Source organism: Octopus bimaculoides, chromosome 8 (genome assembly GCF_046866305.1).
Source record: "Octopus bimaculoides isolate indiv1 chromosome 8, ASM4686630v1, whole genome shotgun sequence".
Taxonomy (NCBI): domain Eukaryota; kingdom Metazoa; phylum Mollusca; class Cephalopoda; order Octopoda; family Octopodidae; genus Octopus; species Octopus bimaculoides.
In genome coordinates, this window is record NC_142935.1 from 38553733 (window position 1) to 38571232 (window position 17500).

A 17500-nucleotide genomic window follows, 5' to 3' on the forward strand; every position below is an offset into this window, starting at 1 on the left:
GTTTTTATGATGGGTGTTGCCAGTTTCTAACATAAAATGTTTGTGTTCGTACAGACAGGGAAGGTTCGATATAATCCTAGGTGGCGGGAGTATCTAGGGCATTAAACGCACACTGAGGCAACTTATCTGTCCAGCAAGAAATTAATCTGCGGACAGTTCTATATAAAACAATTTTAGCCCAAAGCAGGAAAGTAGAGCAGGCAACACAGCAGCAGCTCGAAAAGTGTTTAAAACCAGGTTGGAAGAGCAAAGCAAGGGCATAAAATTTGGGACTGTGGAAAGTGAGATTTGTCACAGAGAAGGAGGCCTTAAATCACTAGACAACTACCCTAGAGAGTGATCAGCTCATCCTCATCCCCATCTACTTTGGTAGAAGACTATTTAAAGTTAGAATATTCAACATCCCACTAGAGATAAACATCTGCTGATTAGTAGCTGGGATTGGCAATGACATAAAAGAGAAAACCACGATTCTGCGAATACAGATAATGCAGACGCAGAAGTGGTTAAGACAGCTACTAATACAGCTACTAAACAGAAATGGTTAGAACAGCTACTAATATAAGCTGACCAGCCAAGTGTCGAGATCATCGCAGATCATATAAGCCTATCACGTTGCACAAAGCTTAACGTGGCTGTTGAGAGCAGGAAGCCAAGTTGTCACCAACAGCAGTAGCGGCAACAGCAACAAGAACAGTGGAAGAAACATCACACACAACAAATAAATCACCAACATCAACAGCAGCAAAAGGAATAATATCAGAATCTACCAAAACAACAACGACTTCATCAACTGAAAAGCAAAAAGCTCCGTAAAAATTACCCAACCCGTGTCCAGAGCAATCAGACATGCCCTGCGGTGGCGGGGGAGCAGGAAGACCCTTATTGGCAAAAGGTTCATAACACCGACAAAAGCATAAAAGATTCTAAAAAATATATAATACGGATGATGATAGGACACAATAAGACATAAGAGATGGACTGGAGGCGGGATTATAACCAACCCCACGAAACCCGCCTTACCACTGACCTGGGTTTTTAAACCATATCGCATTCACGTGGAGCCTTTCATGCCCAACATTCGTGCGACATTCTTCCATCTTTTTCCAAACATGTCTTCAGTCATACATCTCCTCTCCAGCCCTATTTGCTATTTTAGGTGGAAGATGAAAAAAATCACCAGATTAGGGCCAGAGATGAAGGTGCCTGACCTTATTCCTTTCATTATTGTCCTCCATATAATCCCTCTCGCAACTGTTACTACAGAGAGAAAACAATTCTTACCTTCTTTCGTTAAGAAATCCGGTGGGTTAATTTTCACTGTACTCTTCCGCCACCTGACATCAGTTGTTCGGCATAAACCCACACGTCAGACACTTACGGGCAGTGAACAACAGCGTGTGGGACGGTTTCTCTGTCCCTCCCACATCTTGGACAGATTGGAGTGTCTCGGCCACCGTGCCTTGATAGTTTATCCCTGACAGGTAAGGTTCTGCGGCAACATTGCCATGCCAAAGATTTCTGGAAATCCAGGGTCTTCGGCCCGAACGTACGTTGAAACAGACTGGCCAGCGGATTATCGTCAAAACCTAGGGTCTTCCCCAATGTATCATCGCATTCTGCCTCTACAAACCCTCTACAAAAGACAGCTGTGGAACCACCACCACAGGCATTGCCCGAGCGACGAAAGAGCAGGTGTGCCTTGCGACACTCCGTATACCATGTACCCAACTATGATCTACGATTGAACCAGGTTTCCTATCCACCGAAACCAGTGAACTTGGGAAACATGTTTCGCCAGCGAAGACCACACCCGATCACCATCCAGGTAGAGCCACATGTGCTTCAGCCTCAGCGCATGTCTGCGCATCAATAGTCAAGGCATCCCTTGCCCACCCTTTAACGGTTGTTGGCAACAAATAGAGCGTCTCACAAGCGGTTTCGAGCCCTGCCACAAGAAGTGGAAGAGCTGTCTTTCCAGCTTGATCAACAACGAATCAGGACAGGGCACGACGGTTAGGCGGTATGTGATGACCGATGCGATAAACATATTGACCACCTTCACCCTCCCTTTCATGGATAGCCACCGCCAAGACCACGTCTTGGCAATGTGGGTCACCCTGCTCGATACTTCGGCCCAATTCTTCTCTATTTGGAGGTCTGGTCCGAACCAAATTCCTACCATCTTAATCGGACCCTTCGTCCAACGTCCCACGACGCTGTCAGGAGGTATCGACTTGCCTCTCCAGGTGCTGAGCTGCAAGCCAATTGATTTTTCCCGATTAACTTTTGCTCCTGCCACTGTCTCGTATTCCTCAGTGGCCTTGCCAACGCTCTGTAGGTGAGCCATTTCGGTCACGATGATGGTGATATCATCCGCGTAGGCTGAAACTGACATCTCACAAACTGGCTGTCTCGAAATGCCGCTCAGCTTTTGCGGCAATGGCTCAAGAGCCATCACATACAAAAACGGGGAGAGCGGGCATCCTCGACAAACCGAGCGTTTGACGTGGAACGGCTTAGAAAGAAAGCCGTTCACCCGAACTACCGAGTCAATGTTGTCATACACTTGAATGATCCACCTGAGGAAGCCAAGACCCTGGCGCATCTGCGTCAGAACGGACACCAGGTAGTGATGGTCGACCCAATCAAAAGCTTTTGATTGGTCTAAATGGACCACTGCCCCTCCCTTGCCGGAATCGTTATTAATTCCCTCTATAGTGTATCGTATATGATGGAGATTATCCTGAATGGATCTGCCGGGGATGGCACATGTCTGTGCCCTCATCCCGATCAACCCATCCCCGACACGCGCCAAACTTTTCGATAACATTTCGGCCAAAATCTTCAGCTCTGTGTTGAGCAGAGTGATGTGCCGAAAATTATCGATGACATCCCCCTTGTTCTGGTCCTTTTTGACGAGCGTCACCACTCCCCGACGTACACATCCGGGGATGAGCCCATTCTGTAGCCATTTCGCGTAGACACTCGCCAATAGGTGTCCCAACAAGTCCGGCATACTCTTATACAGCTCGTAGGGTAGACCATCCAGCCGCGGCGCTTTACCCGCGTCGCAGTCCGCCATGGCCTCTTTAACCTCCTTGGGCGTGATCGGCCCTTCACTACACCTCACAGCGGCAGCCCGGCGAGGAAGTCCATTACGTCCTACCTAAACTTCGCCCCCCCCCCCCACCCGGAAAAGCTGGGTGATGTGGTCCTGAAAGGCCTCACACAATTCCTCGGGCTCGTTTATCAACTTAGCTTGCTGGTTCGTCAAAGATCGAATTGTGGCATCATTGCCACATTGGGCTTCCACCACTCAGGTTCATCCCGCAGCATTGATTCCTTCGCAACCTATTGCACGTTGTCCAGCCCTGACAATGCAACCCATCTGTTTGGCTTCGAGGTGCTGGTTTAACACCAGTTTCTTGGCCTTCATCTGAGCTGCAGAGCCACTTTGCATTTCTTCCTCGAAGTCCTTAGCTAGAACCGATTCCCTTCTAACCTCTCTAGCCATTAAACTTATGCTATATCTAATAGACTCATATTTAATGGCTCGCTTGAGGGCATACCACCATTTGGTCTTAATAATGGATCTGGTTAATGCCCTCTGAATTAATATCTTAATCCAGTCTCTGTACGCCTTAATCGCCAAAAGGGACGCATTAAGCTTCCAGTAGATGGGACCTCTATATAACTTATCTATGTCGTGCTAACGTTTCTGCCAGCTCGCCGCCCATCTGGTTGCAGCCCAGTCAAGATGATATTTTTTCTTCTCTTACTCTTGTTTTTTGCAGATATCTACAAAATTGACTTTCTAAAATGAAATTCCATTATGCAGCTGAGGAGTACAATTTCATTGCACATTTTATGTAGTGTTCTCATTACATGGATAAATGAAGTTTGTACGAAACGTACGTACTGCTATAACCTATTGAACTTTTGTTGCTTTTCTTCAAATATATATATATATATATACATATATATATTTCATGCCCTCTCATATTAACATAGGAAGGAAGATTGCTGAATAACTTTCAGCAAACAGGTAAGAGAAAGGCCATTTGGAATGTATTTAATTACAGGTCTACTTGAAAATGGCTGACATGTGTTAAACTAAAAACATAGATTTCCTAAACCGTATCAGTCAAATGATTTCAGATACTTTTGTAATATAAGCCGAATATGCGAAGACGAGTCTTTCGTCAGCCAATAGCGCCACGGTGTCCAGGGTAGGTTGCGATTGAAACCTGTATGGAGGGATTTTATGCATGTGCCCATGTATGTCTGATTGCCTTGACATCTGAATTGTTCGTGTAGTTCTAAATGTTTGTTATAAATAACGCTTTCATTTGCAGGTGATGTTGATTTGCTACCGTGGTTACAACATATTTTTCTACATAGGATATATCCAATTACTTGAATGCATTAGCTTTGGACCAAATGCTTTATTTAATTTGCTTCCTCCATTAATAAAAATGAGCATTAGCTTAAATACTTAACAGCTTCTATTTCGATGAGAAAGAATAAAGGTGATTTATTTTCTAAAATGAAAGGTCTCATGCATTGCAATAGAATTTTCAAATACTAGGTAAGAGCACAACCAACATTAAACTACTCTATTTCTAATCTGTTGTTTTATATTTTATTATCTATATTATTTTTTCTTCAAAATTTCCTGCAGTGATTTCGGACCCACTGTTATCCTGACTGAAATTAGTTTCAAATAAATAATGCTTCCATCTTTTATAGACACCACGGTAATTACATATAGATCGGACGCTTCGTAATTGGAAGGAAACGAAAATTTGATGTCACCTTAGTATGAGGTCTGCAGTAGGAGATTGTAAATTACAGTCTGTTTCTCTCTTACAAACGTTGATATTCTAATTTAATTGTTTTCCTGACATTCAAATTAGGCAGATTTTCATGGAACGCCAAAAGCTTTCTTTGCAGATAACATAAATTAATTTAAATGATAAACGTGACAAAATTAAGGAGCCTATATACCATGAGAAGTTCGCTAAACTTTTCTTATGTATACAGGTCTTTAGTTCAAGTTCACCGTTGAGATTTACTCAACAAAATATACGGTTTTATAAAATTAAATCACGGCGGAAGATACGTAATCAAGCACTAGTAAGATGTTAGGTATCACAAGGGAATCATTTATCTGCCAAGTACTAAGAAGTCGATTTGTGTGCTGATAAAATTTGGTTCGTTTTATGCAATAAACTATTACAGTAATCCTAATTCAAACTGACAAGAGAAACTCCCCTTAAAATCATTCCTCTTTATATTTCCTGAGAGAGTAAAACTTTTGGATTGTAGGGGGCAGTATGAAACTTTCACTATTATTATTATTGTTATTATTATTATTATTATTATTATTATTATTATTATTATTATTATTACTTTTAATCTGCATCTTTGTTACAGTCCCTTGCCGAGACACATCCAACGTCCTAGGGCAAGTTAAGGATAAGAGATGTTACAATATGACTGAAAGCTTGGGGAGGAAAGGTAGTGAAATATCTTCATGTAACACAACTCAAACATTTAAATGGATATGGTTTTTCTAAGGATGTGGGCATTACTTGTCAGTACAATCTTTTGGATTTCTCTGAGATATGGTTCTGCTGGGATCTTATTTCGATATCTCTGACATCTCTCTTTTATCATACCAAGGGCACCAACAATAACAGGAACAGTTCTCGTTTTAAGATGCCACATCTTTTGTATTTCATTTTCCAGGCCCTTCTAGTTACTTACTTTCTAAAATTCCTTGACAGATATTCTTTTATCAGTGGGAACACTTACATCTATTAGTGTACAATTATTTTCTTTAATTATTATGTCGGATCGATTAACCGGAATCGTTCTGTCAGTATTGACTGGAAAATCGCAGAGGATAGTAACATTTTCTTCCTTCAACGACTGGCTCAGGATGGTGTTCGTACCAGTCAGTACGAGTGCTTTAAATTTTTTTTTTCCATTTCATGGCGTCGGGGTGCCTTGTGGTTGTGCTTCACACTCTATGACCAGATTCTGCTCCAAAGCAGAGTTCTTTCCTTCGGATCAGATAAATCTGTTTGTCCCTTATCTTCTCCATCCAACGTTTTGTAGAATAGCTTCTGATTTGTTCTGGACAGTTGATTTTGTTTAAACTCTAGACATATTTTCCTGTATCTTTTGGTCTAATCTTCCTTCGTTTTAATAATTTGTTTTAACATATACGATATGACCTGAGCGTCCTCCTCTAGCAGGTGATATTTCCAATTCATGTAATTCTAACCTCTTCATTGAGCCTCATCTTACTACCCTTTACTTCATTGATCTTACTTAAATCTTTGTCATGTGTTGATGCTTTCTTTTATTCTCCTTTTCCAGAAAGGCTGTTTGTTTTTTGTACTTTCTTTTCCCTAAACATTCGCATCTTCTCTGTGATGACGTTAACAGAGGCATACATGAAGAAATTTTAATTCATTGACATACTTAACTGGAATTTCCATGACAATATCATTCAATATTCTGATTTCTGCTATTATATTTTCTTTATTGGATGACTTCAATCACTGTAATTTTATCCTTTCTTCAAGTCACATTACATCCAGAATTCTGTCGCGAAAAGTAGCTAGTTTTGGGCGAATTTCGTGCAGTAAATATATATTTGTTGGTATACTATTGACTTCTATATATATTGTAGATTTATATATCTACAATATATCTGCCTATTCATAAGGTTTAAAATGGACAAAAAGTGCAGAATCAACTCCTGCGCTTTCTGAAGAAGTCTCTAATACCAGGCTCTACATTGCAGAAAGGAACAATATTTATTGCGAAAGAGCAATGCATGCAGTAAATGACACGTTGCTGTTTTTAGCATATGTATTTGCGGTGAGCTTAAACCATTCTTTATTTGTGTTGATCGAAAGCATATGTTTCCCGGTTGATGTCGTATTTCAAAAGCGTTCAAGAATGTCTTCACAGTCATTCCACTTCAGCGTTTTTGCTGCAGGGCCTATTGCAGAAGTGTTTAACCTACTGCAATAACGAGATTTTTTGCTATTACCGCCGTGACAAACTCAATGATACTAATATCAGCAATCCAGAATGAGGGGCCAAAAACAATTTCCAGTAAATGTGCTCCATATAAGTCTCATATATTACTACGACTACATTTAATAATGTATAGTCTCTCTTCCAGCTCTTTCTCTTTGATACACATGCCTGTAAGTGCGTGTGCATATATGTTGAGGGTATAGATATGTATGTATGAATATATATATATATATATATGAATATATATATATATATATATATGAATATATATATATATATATATATATATATATATATATATATATATATATATATATATATATATATGAATATATATATATATATATATATATATATGAATATATATATATATATGAATATATATATATATATATATATATATATATATATATAATATATATATATATATATAAATATATATATATATATAAATATATATATATATATATATAAATATATATATATATATATATATATATATATATATATATATATATAAATATATATATATATAAATATATATAAATATATATATATATATATAAATATATATATATATATATATATATATATATAAATATAAATATATATATATATATATAAATATATATATATATATATATATATATATAAATATATATATATATATAAATATATATATATATATATAAATATATATATATATATATATATATATATATATATATATATATATATATATATTTATATATATATATACATACATATATATATATATATATATATATATATATATATGTATACATATATCAAAAACAACAACAACAATAATAATAATAATAATAATAATAATAATAATAATGATAATATTAATAAGGATAATAAGGATTATTACTGAGTTGCATAGCTTTACATTTATATATATATATAAACAAACATATACATATATTCATACATACATACAAGCATATACATATATTCATATATTCATACATACATGCATGCATACATACATACATACATACATACATCCCATATAAAGGTTTTTTCAAGTAACTTGTTTCAATCAGAAAATAAAGAGTTACAGGCTAAATGAAAACTTCACACTTCAATGTGTATGCGTAACTATAGATATTTATATACGCGTATGCGTCTGTATACATTTATATATATATATATACACTTGCATATACAAATATGTTTGTATGTATATATATATACCCATATATATATTTGTATATATATATATATGTGTGTGTGTGTGTGTGTGTGTGTGTGTGTGTGTGTGTGTGTGTGTGTGTGTGTGTGTATACGTGTATATATACCTATATGTATATATATATATATATATATATATACATATATATATATGTATATAGATGTAGATATGTATATATATATATGTGTGTATATATATGCATAGACATGTATGTGTATGCGAGTGTGTAAAAACCCATACAAATGTATGTTTATATGTATAAGTTTATGTGCGGTTTTGTGTTCATGTCTTCGTATGTACGATTGCGAGTATATGTATGAAGATATAGTATTACAGGTCATGGATGTGTATGTGGTATTTGGAAGTACTTTACAAGTTCAGATAATTTCACTTCTAATAGGCTCTTAATGAAAATTTTCCATTAAGCTTGAACTCATACTTTGTAAAGAAGTAATTTTATTCCTTGTCGAATAATGTAATTATATGGTTTAAAGAAGAGTTTTTCTCTTATTTATTGTCAATCGTTCGCTAGACTTTAAAATATATATTTTATTGCTATATACGTACAGTATTTTAATTACTTCTGCTGCTGCAGCAGATGATGATGTTGTCATTTATAGTATTTTTAAGGTATGTAAGCTGACAAAAAGAAATAGAGTCTTGTACTAAATACTTCACAATATCCAGTACCGTTCCTACATCTTTCAAAATCATTGGAACCGTTTTGTCTGTTAGAGATATGGTATTAATTAGATAAGTTCTAAACGTGCAAAACAGTCAATTCAAATACCTATAACCGCTTATGAAAGAATATTCAAGGAGAGAAACAAATCCAGGTGACTGAGTTGGTTTGATTGCCGGTGTACTTAGATCCATCCCTTTATATTGTCTTGATATTCATTAGAATAAATAGGTATCACTGTTTTGTTTTGTTTTTGTTTTTTTCTGCTGAATGAAGAGGCGTCAGAAAGTCGGACAGTATATTTTGTATCATTACATTCGAGTCTTTACTACCTGAGTTCAGATCATGCTGTGGTAGAATTTACCGTCTATATCTTCGAGGTGGATAAAATAAAGTACCAGTCACATATAGTCGATTATTTCGCTTCCCTAAATGTTAGATTTTGTGCTTGCATCAGAAAAATTATTAAGAGCAGTGGCTTGGTGAACTCGTTAAAACATTGGGTAAAATAACTTGCAATATTCCTTCTCGTTCCTAACGCTCTGAGATCAGTTCCTGCCAAGGTGAACTTTCCCTTTAATTCTTTCCTCAAATATCTGTACTAGATAGTATAGACTAACTCCTCCTATTAATATCGTTGGCCTTGTACCTAAATCATAATCAAATATTTCGGGAATGAGGCAAAATAATTCCCCGTATGTATATGGCTTTTATGAGTGGAAGCGCGTGGTTTAGTGGTTAGGGTGTTAGCACCATGATCGTAAGATTGTGGTTTCGATTCCTGGACCGGGCGATGCGTTGTGTTCTTGCACAAAACAATTCATTTCATGTTACTCCAGTCCACTCCGTTGACAAAAATGAGTAACGCTGCGATGGACTGGCGTCCCGTCCAGCTGGGGAACACATACGCCATTGAAACCGGGTCCATGAGCCTGGCTAGGCTTTAAAAAGGCACATTTATTTTATATGGCAGATCTTTTCCCTTTGGCTGGCATATTTAAAAAATAATTTTCTTTAACTAAACACCTTCAAAATTTGTAGAATTTTAGAATGATAGAATGTGTTACATAAAACATTATTTTCTCTTGGCGTTTTTGAGAAAATTGTATATTTTCGAAGTTATTTCGTGTTAAAGTTGTCGTATTTCGGCAATTTCAACCAATCAAAGACGTCTATTGAGGTGAAAACAATTACTGCTGTTGTTTGTCAACAAACTACCGGTGGTGTATATTTCGTTTGACATTGTTATTTATGACATCATTCGTGCGTTTGTACTGGTCTTGGCACTAGGGTTTTAGGGTTAGGGTTCGGGTTTCAGAGTTAGGGTTAGGGCTTTAGGGTCTGGGCTTTAGGGATAGGGATAGGGTTTTAGAGTTAGGGTTAGGGTTTTCCAGCTACTATTTTCGGAAAGACATTTTTCCCCCCCTCCCCATCTGTCTTTCTCTCTCTCCCACCTCTCTCTCTCTCTCTCTCTCTCTCTTTCTCTCTCTCTCTCTCTCTTTCTCTCTCTCTCTCTCTTTCTCTCACTCTCTCTCTCTCTCTTTCTCTCTCTCTCTCTCTCTCTCTCTCTCTCTCTCTCTCTCTCTCTCTCTCTCTCGCACGCACTCTCCATCACACCTTTGTCGCTCTGTAAGTAAGTCGTATGGCATCACACACAGCGTCCCTCTCTCCAGAAAGGTTTAATTGTGGGGGGACTAGCAACCTCTTCTCAGAAAATTAATACACTAGTCGATATTAGTATAATGACTGATTGATGTATAAACGCAATCCAGACAGAAGAGGGTTGTGAAGTTTTCACATTAAAGTCTTAGAATATTATATTTTTAACTTTCTCCTCTGCGGGTTCAAATAACACCGGGTTCACATTACGTTATAGCCATAGCATATCGTTGTTAATACTAAAAGCAAAATCGTATTTAGCACTAGAGATATTTAAATGCCTTTTTGATAAAGAGATTATGTAATAAATTTTAATCATATGTATTTGAAGAATAAATCGTCTAGGTAATAAATCGTTATTACATGAGATTAAGTAATAATGGGTTTTATAAAAACTTAAGGGAAAATCGTTATTGTACGTAATAATGCATGATAATGATTCGAGATCCACTAACGAAGTTGACTTTGCAATTAAGATAGCAGAGCACCAGTCAAGTAATGAAATCGAATACAATGATTATTTTTATAAGTCCCAAAATATCAGGCTTTGGAATGAAATTATTCTCATATGTAGTATTTGTATCATCATTGAGACGACAGGTGCAGGGAGCTGAGCAAAAATACCTGAATTTGCAATTGTGTTTATTTTAATCTTACCAAATAGTAGATACATCGAAGCATTTTTACCCAATTAATTGTTTGATTCTTGGAAAATTTAGTAATTTACAGGAGTGTAAGGCAAAGAAAGAGTTAATTCAAATAACAAGATAAAGCATTTCAACTATCCTATCTACAGTGTACCGCAAATATATTTTCATCCTTGCTATTATGGACAAAGGGCCTGGCTGTACCGGCAAATATCAGCAGAATCTATATTAATCCTTTGAAATGGCTCGTGAACTTTAACGAGCGCAATTTCATTTGACTATAGCCATGGAAAACTCAAAAACAGGTAGCCACATGGTTTTGTGTTTACGGCTGAAAAGAACGTTGTTTTTGCCAATTAGCGACCAGGAAACACAAGACCGCATGATCTTCTACTTTTACGTTTTCGACACATATAGGCCAGCAAAGTCGCACACGCTAAAGCGTCGTCGAGAGTTCAAAAGTTTAAATTGCTTTTCGTCAATGGCAACTGCACTACAGTTACTATATATTTTGATAACTAGGGATGGTGGACTGAGTTCTGTATTAAATTCATCAATATTTTTTAGGCCATAACAATATTTCAGTACTAGTTATATATATATATATATATATATATATATACATATATATAACAGTCAAATTCCTAAATAGCAAGCATATTGCGAATAATTATAAACTTAGGCTAAAGAGTTCTTAACTTTTAGATTACAGTATACAAACAGTGAAGTGTTTTCTCCGGCATAAAGTGTATGTGATGTTATCAGAAATGAATAGAACTTATCCATTATAAGCAACTGCTAAGATAGAAACATTATGGATAGGATCAAGTCTACACACTACAAACTCACTTCCGTATATCATATCGAAAACGCGGATAAGTATTGTGAGGAAATTGAACCAGAGTATACACCTCGGTAAATAAAGCAAGGAAATTAAATGTAGCTAAAATCCTTCGATAACATTGCTGTAATAATATAGAATACACGAGGATGTAACATTATGAGATGATGGTCTCTATCTATAAGTCAAGCAATGGTAAGATATATAATGCAATAGGATTTAAGAGAGGGTAACGTGTCACAGACAATGACAGAGATACATTCAAGTGGAATGCAACTTTAAAATAATGACAGATGCAAGAAATGAAGAAATTCCAATTTATATTTTATAAAAGCGATACTTCGTAAGGTCATCAATTATAATATGTTGGGCTATGTATTACATATTTACGAGTGTTGAATCAGTATATTTCACAGCGAATGTTACCGATAATTGCGTTTAGAAAATATATTTAAATGAGAATTATTCTGCGAGATTCTAGAAGCTAAGCTACCACGTATAAATCACCAATGTCTAACGATCTTAGTTTGCAGGTGTTAGGTGGAATGCCAAAGTACATCAGTAGCAATGTTATATGACATTTTCCAACTGAAAATAAGTTTGGCCTGCTAGCATAAATAAGAGCATTTAAGCAGTCAGGGAATTCGAATGAAATTGCATCATTTGCTTCTAACTGAGTATATTTGCAGTTTGCAGGCTTTTATTTCTTCAGATTTCTTATGTGAAGCAACTTTGATGTGGAGAATATGATGTTACGCTCATATATAAGATCACGGTGAAGGACTGTGTATGCTACCACAAGCTATGATGTAGTACATAAGATTCCGGATCGGTAGTTGCACATTTTATGTTACTTCATCGCCAAACGACAGTGGCATAACTACCAGGCTTAGAAAAAGTAACTACGAATAATCAGTGGGGTCCATTTATTAGAATAAACAATTTAAGGTGGTACTCCAGTATGGCCGAAATCTAATGGCTGGAGCAAGTAAAAGATGACAGATTTCAAAGTGCAATCATTTTAATTCGAATTTATAGCAACATAGTGTTTGCTTTTAGCTACTGAATAAAACATTATTTTATACTGCATGACATCATTTTGATGCCTATGTGGCCACACTGATTAACAAAGCGATTTTTTTCTTAAATGAGACCTCGCTGCCCGTAGCAAAAGTAGAAAAATATTTTGTTCATATAATTTGCGGTGAACTATGTTTAAAATAAGAGGAACGCCATGCTTAGATCGCCTTTAATTTAGATATTGACAGTCAGGTCTGATGTTCTGCTAAACGATTTCTTCATTATTGTATTATTCATTTCAAAGACAACAATAATGTTTGTAATTTAAGGACAAAGCCTGCAATTTTGAGTTGAAGAGCAAGTATGTAACGCGTGATCTATCGACTCCGGAAGGATTGAGAATAGCGTAGAACTTGCAAGTTTTGAAACTAAGCCAGCAGAACAAATGTCACAATGCGTTTTATTCGATGTTCTAAAGGTTCTGCCAGTTTGTCTAGTGGTTGCTTTCGATGTAAGCATAAAGCTAATAATTTTAAAGATATGTAATTAGTTGATTAAATTGGCACCAGGGCTTGTTTGATACCTTTTTTTAGTGACCCCGAAAAGTTCGATTTCAGCTGAGTAATACAGCAACGTGAAACGAAATGCTGTGTCCGAGATCTGAACCCCTAAACTAACGCTCATAAAACAAGCATCCTAATGACTAGGTTACGCGCTTTCGCAAATGAAGGATGTTTTTTAATATGAGCATGAGACAAGGCGGTGAGCTGGCAGAATCGTTACTACAAAGGGGAAAATGCATAGCGGCATTTTTTCCGTCTGTACTGAGTTCAAATTCCGCTGAAGTCGACTTGGTCTTTCATCCTTTCGGGTTCGATAAAGTAAATAACATTTGAGCACTAGAGCCGATGTAATCGACTTACACCTTCCTTGAAATCACTGGCTTTGTGCCAAAATTTCAGAATAATAATAGCATGAAGCCTGAAATGTTGAGGGGAGTGGTTCGTCGATTCTGCCTCTTCACCGGCTGTATAATTTTTACTTTTGGCACAACACTGGGAATTTGGTAGATGGGAAAAGTCAGGCATCAAGTCATATCCTGTAGCTATGGTTATCTACATATATCTTATCCATTTAATTACTGCTTACTTTATTAATAAGATAATTTAGCTTGTTCGATAGAAACGGAAACAGGCTTCATCATAACTTTTAGTATATTAATTACTGGTATGTACATTATGGACCTCAGAGAGGCACAATTAAAATTCACGAAAACTTCAAGTCAAAAGGCAGTTAAAGAAATTATATAAAATATATTTTGCTCATTGTTTTTATGTTATTTCGTACTCCATTATTCTATTCATATAAATATTAACTTCCCTATCTACTATTTTGTAATTCTGAAGTAATTGATGTCACACCCTGTCGCAAATGAACACAGCGCCTCAGTCGTAAAATATACTGATATAGGAAAGCTAAAGGTGAAGTATTACATTTACAGCTATATTTGCCACCAAACTGAGGTGTGAATGTATTGATGAGCACAATATACTTTATCGTTACAAGACACTTATTGAAAGCATGTACATACTAAAACAAACCTTCTTATTAGTAAAGTTGAAACTAACATATATAATGTAGTCAACAAAGAAATTATAATTAGCAAAATTGCACACTTTGCGAGAACAACTTAATTATCTAACTCTGGTCACATAGTGAGGAGAGATGACACGCAGAGTTTAAATTAATTATAAGAGGAAAAAGAAATTGTATTTCGCAGTGTGGTGAACTTCTGGATATGATATAGCCTTACTATAAGTCATCAGTGAAGTAAAGTCTAGCTTTTATTAATGATATTAGATAACTAGAATTGTTTCTAGATTAACACAGAGGAGCTTTGTAGCTCAAAAGATGAAGATTCCCAGAAACACCTGCTGTATGGGTAACAATTAGTGATGTAGGTATTAGCATGCATAATAATGTGAGCTGAGAAATAATTAATTATCGGTGAGAAGAACCAGTTATTACCTTAATGGCTTACTGTAATCAATTGGGTGTTGTTTAACCAAATATTGAATACATTTAGTTAGCATATAATTGTTTTTAACGAAATGCGTAAAAAGTGTTGTGAAATTATTCACTTTTTAATGTCAACAATTGTCACTGTTTCTTTTGTTGTTGTTGCTGTTGTTGTTGTTGTTGCTGTTGTTGAGGCAAGCTATGCTCCTTTGTATAGTGGCTCTGGTATAAATAGGTTTTGTGGTGAAAGTGGCTGAAAGGATTGGAACTTCCACTTCAGTCGATCTCTTATCCATAGTTTCCAGTTCCACTTGCAAGGTGACGGTGAATACGCTAGTGTTAGCCACGCGCAAATTTGTAAAAGTGCGAGTGATTATGGCAAAAATGGTTCTATTTTATACATGCATTTTGTAGAGTGGAAAACAAGAGAAGGGCAGATTTTGTGCCTAGGTGATCAGGGTGACTCTGGATCTGTGGGAGTTCATTGAGAGATCCATATTCCCGATTCTCTATGGAATGCATAACTAAGTGAGGACCATACAACTTAATCTGACATGAAGTGATGAATCTTTAGATAGATTTGTGGGAATAGTGGAATTTTCCTTCCTTGTAGTTTATTCCTGTAGATTCTAGAGTTGGACGCAGCCGCAGCTGACGAAATAAACTCAATCGGGACACCACGGCTGATGTTCTTCAGCACTCATTGCTGGTGATGTATATCACAACACGGTGTTTATGGAGAGTGAGGATATAAATATTATTACTTTTTTCTCTGTGTGCATTTGTGATATACACATAATCTACGGGGGCGAGCTGGCAGTAACATCAGAGCATGGGAAAGAAATGTTTTGCAGCATTCGTTCCAGCTCTTTACGCCTTGATTTTAAATCTTGCTGATGTTGATTTTGTTCTTAATTATTCTAAGCCTGTAAAATAAACTATCCATCAAGTACTGGGGTTCGATGGAATGGACAAAACCCTGCCTCTCAAAATATCTGACCTTGAGATTAAATCAGAAGACTCGTTTGCCAAGTTTGAAGTCAGGAGATAAGGTTATAAGATCTTGCTTTATTGAACAGGTGTGTTGAACATTACTTTTACTCTGCTTGCTTGGAAATGGAGATATAGGTCTAGAAATGTTGCTTCTGTATACTACTTTGGACTGGCGGCTTTATATGCCGTTTACTTGCCAGTGTTTTATGTCACTCCTTAAGGCGCTGTTGAATATGCTTCATGAAGGTGCTAACGGGGAATAAATTCGTAAATTTTGCTCATGCCAATATATGGGAGAGGGTTTTTTCACAAGCAGGGTATAAGGTATTTTCTGTGGTAGGTTTGTGAGTTGTGCTCCAATTGAGTGTAATGCTCAAATTATGTATTATGACCCGAATATTGATATGTGAGGTTTAATGGTATCACGGATTAGATTAATTGTTTGTTTTTTTTTTGTTCTAATTTTGTTATTTTTGAATTCTACTATTCTGCTATTTTACTATCCTAGGACGATAAATTTACACAAATTTATATTCAACCTGGAGAAACAAATATAAAGCAAAACTAAACCCAAGATTAGTTCTAAAACTAGTCCCGTGAGTACAATTCCTTTCTCTTGATTTGTATTAAACACACCACTCATTCTGATTTGTATTAAATACGCTGAACTCTCTCACACACACCCAGGTATAGCCACGCATTTCCAAATATATTGACACAAACTTTACAACGGTGCATTCACTATTATACATCAAGTCACCAATAACTAACGTATAGTGTATAATACTGTGCCACTGAATATGGCCAATAATATTCTAAAACGCCACTGGGTAGAAAACGAAATTAGTTCACTGCTAAACGCTTGGTACACTCACCATAACGATGTGTAAAGGCTAATGTCTATGGTAAAATCGCTGAAAAATTAGCGTCACAATCCTTTTACAAATCTGTAAAACAGATCGAAAACAAAATAAAATAAATCACAGGTACACACGCACATGGCAACACTAGAAGCCATACTTGTCAATGGATGTAGTGCACCAATTGACCCAACTCCAACAGGTCAGGGGTCATTTCAACGACCCGCTAGCCAGCAACAAACAACATCCTCACTGATATCGCTATCTGACCTAATTCCACCCAACACTACCGTGGCAAGCCAGGACTCACTAACACAACAACAGCTTGCTACTGCTACTACATTGGAAGCACCTTGTTTTGCACCACTATCTGACTTGATTCCAACCAGCCCTACTGTTTCACTACCGCTACAGAAACAACAACAACAATCTGCTACTGCTACTACAGTAGGACCAATGACCAACGAGCCTGCCAGTATCTCTACTATACCCAAGTTA